The sequence below is a fragment of the Chinchilla lanigera genome, unplaced genomic scaffold, assembly GCF_000276665.1.
Source record: "Chinchilla lanigera isolate Chin_1 unplaced genomic scaffold, ChiLan1.0 scaffold00012, whole genome shotgun sequence".
NCBI classification, from domain to species: Eukaryota; Metazoa; Chordata; class Mammalia; order Rodentia; family Chinchillidae; genus Chinchilla; species Chinchilla lanigera.
In genome coordinates, this window is record NW_004955413.1 from 958,097 (window position 1) to 964,886 (window position 6,790).

The following is a 6,790-nucleotide window of genomic DNA, read 5'->3' on the forward strand; positions in this document are numbered from 1 at the left end:
CGTTTACCCTCTCAGAGGTCACAAGATGATACCCTCTTCATCATGGTCAAGAAAATATCACCGTATCAAGCTTAAAAAATACCTTTGGCTGGACAGTAGAAGATGCTTAGTCAGGAATCTTAATCCTTTTCTGTGATCAGTACTGAGAGATCAATAATAAATATTTGAAACCTTTAAAAAAAAATATGTAAGAGTTTGTAAGATTAGCTTACAGTGGCCACCCACAGAGTCAGGTGTGAAGAATGCAAAAGTTCTGTCTATGTGATGGAGAGCCAAAGGATTTAGTCGAAGGCCAGAAGCTCAGTGAAGTGTCTCATGTGAGTCTGTACCAGGAGGGTGAAAGGCCTGTGCCAGAAGGCTGAAGGATCTGTGCTGGAGGCTCAAGAGTCTGCACTAGAAGCCAGGAGACCTACATCCAAGGTGAAGATGAAAACTGGAGCTCCTCCAAAAAAGCAGAAGCAAGTCTTTCTTTTTTGTCTCCATTCTGGAGACAATTCTCCCCAGGGTACTCAAAACTATGCTGATCCAATTTAGGTGGGTATTTCTCACTCAAGTTGACACACTCAGTTAACTACCACATACTCAAAACTATGCTGATCCAATTTAGGTGGGTATTTCTCACTCAAGTTGACACACTCAGTTAACTACCACAGAAGCATAATAAAAGCCCAGTAATTTAAAATGAGCAGAATAAGGTTGTTTTGGTTTTCTTTGTTTTTTTTTTTAAACACAAAAGAGACTCTAAATAGCCAAAAGACATAAGAACAGCTGCTAATATCATTACTTGTTGGGAAAACACAAATTAAAACCTTAATGAGATATCTTTATTCACTTCCAGAGTCTGAATATTTTTGTCCTCTCCCAACTCAAATTGGACAGAGACTAGCTTTAGAAGAAGACTAGCTCATGAGGGCTTTGTCTTCTGGTCTGATGTTAGAAATCTCATAAAAAAGGTGGGAGGATCACACAGGAAATATTTCAAGGCATCATCAACTGGGATCTCATCATATTAAAATGATTTTACACAGCAACAGAAATCACTAACAGAATGAAGAGATAACATACAGAATGGGAAAAAAAGTTTACTAGCTATTTCTCAGACAAAGGACTAATATCTGGAATATAGAAAGAACTCAAAAAATCAGCTCTCCTAAATTTAAGACCCAACCCAAAAATGGGCATTTGAAATGAATAGATACTTCTCAGATGAAGAAGTGCAAACAGAAAATAAATGTTCAGGGCTGGGGATTAAGTTCAGTGGCACAGTGCCTGCCTGGCAAGTGATGGTTGTGAGTTCGATTCCCAGTACTGGAAAAAATTTTAAAAAAACCACAAAAAAACAAAAACAACAAAAACAACCAAAAACAAAAACAACAAAAAAAAAACCCAAGAAAATAAATGTTCAACACTACTGATCATTTGAGAATGCTGAGCCGCACATTGTGAACAACACTGAGATTCTGTCTTACTCCAGAAAGTAGCTATCATGAAGAAATCAACCAAAAACAAATCCTGATGAGGCTGTGGGGAAAAAAGAACCCATCTCCACTGTTGGTGGCGGTTTAAATTGGCACAACTAAAATGGAAATCAGTATGGAGATTCTTCAAAAGCTAGAGGACTAGAGGTTCCATCTGACCCAGCTACTCCCCTTCTTGGTATCTTCCCGAAAAGCATCATACCACAGTGACATATGCTCACCCATGTTCAGAGGCACAATTTATAATAGCTACATCTTAAAATTTAGCCCAAATGGACATCAATGGATGAATGGATAAAGAAAATGTGGTTTTTGTATACAATGGAGTACTACTATGCTGTAAAGGAGAATAAACTTAAGGCATTTTTAGGTAAATAGATACACCTTCAGACCATACTCTTAAGTGAAATAAATTGGACACATGTTTAAGTATGCCATTGTTTCTCCTTTGTGGGAAACCGAAAGAGTAAGTAAGGACCAAAATGGATGACAGATATTGGGAAGTAGGAAGAAAATGTTCAAATGCAAAGGGAAACAAGGGGGTAGGGAGAGAGGAGGGAAGAAAGGGAAAAGGAAGAAAAAAGAATAAAAGGATAAAATGGAAACAAAGCTTTTGTAAATAAGGAGAGGAATGGGGAAACAGAATTAATATATATTATGTTAAAAATATATATTATGTACAGGTACAAATTCCCTATAATAAATGTGATCATTATGTATATAAAAAATGTACTGCTGCATCCAGCTCAGCTCCTGAGAAACTTCCAGGGGGAGGGCCGCGAAGAAATGAAGGGAGGAGTCAAAATGCAGAAAACTGAGGCCCGGTGGAGCTCCCTTTTTTGGTTAGAGAAAAAGAAGCTATACAACAACTGTAGCACATTTATTTATGCACTCAGCAGGTTGATGTCCGGTGAAACCCCTCTGCCTAACAAATTGTTCACTTAGCTCACCTCTGGTGCCTTGTGTTCTGGGGACTGGAATGAATTGTTCACCTGGCTGGCCTCAGACACTCTGTGTTCTCTGGGCTGGCCTTGCTTTCGCCCCTCAGGTGTGATCAATCTTCAGCTTCAGCCACTCCCCACAGTGTACCAATAAAATTATTTTAAAACAAAGAGGCAGAAGAGGATTGTTTGTTCTTCTACCTCTGAGCACACAGCTAGAAGTGATATCTATGAGCCAGAGAAGGAGCCCTTAGCAGACCAAATTTGTTGGCACCTTGAATTTGGACTTCCAGTTTCTAAGCCCATGAGCAATAAATTTCTGTTATTTATAAACTATCCAGTTTAAAGTATTTTGTTACAGCAGCTGGAACAGACTAAGATATTCTGCACCAGAACGAATAAAAATTGGAAGACAGAGAACTCTTTAAGTGCTGACAAGAATGTGGAGTGAACTATACTTTTGTTGCTTATTCAAAGGTAAGACAGTAAAGCCATTCTAGAAAACTGGCTATCTTTAATAAAGCTAAATTTTATCTACCTATGACTCAGCAATTCTGTTATAAAGTACATCAAGAAAAATGAGTACATGTGTCTGTAAAAGAACTATGCAAGTATAGTATAGCAGCTTTGTTTACAATAGACAAAACTGCAGATAAATCAATTGTCCATGAGTAGTGGTACATTTGAACACAAGAGAAACACTCATTAATAGCATCAAAATAATACACCAACACCATGGAGGCATCGCGAAAACATTATGCTGCATGAAGTGAGAAACAAAAGAAATCATATTCATTTGTGTGAATCCCAAACACTATGTTTGCTGATGTGCGGTGATGAAACAGGATGGTCTAATTGAAGAGAAAGTAGGTGGGAATCGACTGGAAAGGGCGCTACTGACCTTCCTGGGTTATTGAAAAATTTCTATTACTTGATCTAGGTAATAGTTACGCTTGTCAAAATTCATCACTCTGTGCACTGTATTGAGAACTATGCTTTAATAATATGATGACGCAGCACTGTAATCCCAGCACTTGAGAGGCTGAGGCAGGAAAATTGCCGGGAGTTGAAGGCCAGCCTGAACTGCATAGCAAGACCCTGTCTCAAAACAAAAAAGCACTAGTGTCGTAAAAATTGGAGTGGGATGAGTTGGAGGAGGGCATTAGGCTTAGGTTTTATTGCACATTAGGTTTTATCGTATAGATGTTACCGTAAAATACCCCATTAAACTCATAGAAAACTCTGGACTGGTTTACCTCCAGCAAAAAGTGTTTATAATTACACCGTAGTGGAAGCTGAAGACAAGGATCCTGGGCTGTAGGCCTGAACCTTGGCGGATGGTTACTGCGCATGCACGGCAATGCGATGTCCACCTGAAGTTTCGGAGACTTGGCCCTAGGTTAGTGCTCTGTGGGCTTTTCTTCTCTTCTCTGGACCTCACTGTGCGCAGCCACGATAAAACCCTGCTCCCGGGCCACAGAAACACTTCAATCGGTGCAGGGTTTTAGAAAGTGAGACAAAATATACCAAATCCTGGCAAGCAAGAAGCCAGTAGGGTACTAGGGACCATAATGCGCCGTAGCCCTGCAGACAGCTAGAGTATTTCTTTTAATATTTTTTATGTGAAAATATTCACAGTATTTACTTGCTTTGTTTTCTGGATGGCTAAAGGTTTTGTGTTTTTCTTTCATAAAACAATTTTCATCGCTCAAGAGACACAGCCAGCGCCCCTGCATGTTTCTGGGTGGGTCACCTTGGCCTGGCAAGGCCTCACCCTCGCTGCTTTTCCTCCCGCTCCCGGTTCCTTTCGCACCTCGCCCTCCTGCTCCAGCCCAGGTCCCGCAGACCCCTAGAGCTCTGTCGGGCTGTCCCAAGGGACGTTGCGGGGGCGGGGAGGGCGACAGAATAAAATCTTTGTAAAATTATTTTTCCCCTTTGCAAAATCTTTCACCCACAGTATTTTCTATTCTTAGAATTCTCCAAAGGACTAACAGCTTAAAGGTGGCGAAGTGTGGAAATAAAGGAAGATCAACTTCATCAGAAAAAGCAAAGCGATTTATTCGGGGCTTCACAAGAGGGCCTCAGCCAGGGCACTGCGTACTGACCGTCTAAGGCAGATGGGGGCGGGAAAGCTTTGTAGTAGAAACAGGGAGAAGGCTTCAGATGCGCCCTGGTTAGAGACTGTGGGGTGAGGAAGCTGCAGGTGAGCTAATTCTGGGTTCATTTCCCACTTCTGGAAAACCGTGAGACATCCCTTACGATTAGTTAGGGGTGCATAGTTGTCTTTCCCTGGTTGTTCCTAAATGCAAGGAGTACAAAAGACTCTGTCAGTTATTGATCGAGCTCTGGCCATTTTGAAAGGATAGTTAGAAAAGTTGTTAACTTTCCTGGAATTTTTTTTTTTTTTAACTAGTTAACAGTCTGACTTCCTACAAATCTGATTTACAGCAGCCTGGCTTCCTGGGTTGTTCATTACAGGCTGCAGATTTTGGCTCAGAGCTCTGGTCTGACCAGTGCATTTGGTGTCTGAAATGTACTAATTCAGCACATCCTAACCGAGGACCCCGGGGCATTCAGCTTCTCTTGGCCCTGCCTTCTCAGATCTGGGTCACAGACCACGGGTCTCTGGGGCCTCTGGGCTCGGAGATAGGCAAAGGTCAAGACTTGTAAGCATCACTCCACCTATGAGTGTCCGTTGTGACCAGCAACTCAATTCTTCACTCTAACTACTCGAGGGTTTGGAGCTTATCTAGTGGTATTGCAAATGGTGGTGGTACTGGCTAGCATTTAGAGAGCTTATTCTACGTTAAAATGATAGAAAGCTGGCAACAGTATTTCTGCGGTGCAATCGGTGAGCGCGTTTGGCTGTTAACTGAAAGGTTGGTGGTTCCATCCCACCCAGAGACGGCAAGGCGTTTTGTAACTTTCTCATCGGTTAGATCTAAGAACTGATAGCTTAACTGCTATGGTTTAGTGGTTACTTGTCATCCCCGCCTCCTGCCCGCATCACCACCACCGAAGCATATTAGGAAGAAAATGTAGGGGAGGAGGAGATTACAAGTTCTTGCAACTCGGAAGGAAAAAATGCTGTGAAGATATCTTTAGCAGTATGTAAACAGTGGTATCTGGAGGCTGTATCTAGCTTTAGTAATTGCTCCATCTATATTGTTGTTAGTAGAGTCAGGATTATCATTACTTTCTGAATTTTTTAACGAAGGTATTTCTTTTTTTGTACTATTATCTAACCCTTTATGTGTTATTTTTGAAATTAATTTAATTCCATGATTTTATAATTTCAAATAATGCTGCAGTTATCATTCTTGTACAAATACCTTTTGCTACTTTTACAAGTATTTTTGTAGGACAGAATCCTGGAAGTGCTATGGCCATATCATCATGGTTACAGTTTTTTTAATTTAAGTGATAAGCTCTGTAAATTTACTTTCCTTCTAGCTTTTGAACTCACAGAATCCTTTCCTTCATACTCTTGCTTGCACAACAAACTTCTGTACATCTGTGATATTTTAATAAAGTGTTGCTCTCCTGACTTAAGTGGAAACCTTCTTTTCTCTCTCATTCATACACTGTCAATTATTTTCTCTCATCAGTGCTATCAGTGTGGAATTCTGGTTTTGATGTTACAAAATGAACATCTGAAGACATCTCTGCTGAGGAGTGGTTAAGATGGATTCACTGTCTGGTAGATACATGACCACTAAGCTAATCTATGCATCTTTTTTTTTTTGATTGGCTATTTGATCTAAATGTTTTGGTATTTCCTGGTATTTGACTCTGCAGTGTTGAAAAGTGGCAGTAGGTGTCAGTTTTTGCAAAAGTGGAATGTCTAACAAAATGATCTCTATACACAGTAATTCTTCCTTAAGAGCTCTGACTTCAGGGCCTGGGGATTTAGCTCAGCGGCAAAAGCGCCTGCCTGGCAAGTGTAAGGTTGTGAGTTCGGTTCCTGGTACCAAAAAAAAAACCAAAAAACAAAAAAAAAAAAAAAAAAAAAAAGAGCTCTGACTTCAATAAATTGTTCTTTTTTTTAATCAATAAATTGTTCTATCTAAAGGCAATGTTAGAGCAGAGGAAAACTGAATTCCTGGTATCCAATGATCTGCTATCTTAGTATATGGAGTCCCTAAATGATAGAATAAATTTGCAGTTATTTAAATCATGAAGAAAGAAGAGAAAAGATATTTATGTCATTACAATAAGATGACATAAATTAATTAATATGTGGTTAATATTAGTTAGGGTACTCCAGAGGATGAAATGGAGACATCTGAAAACTATTTAAACTAAGATTTAAAAATCATTGAAATAATTTCCAGAACTGAAACCTAGTTATTTCTCTCTCTCTCTCTCTCT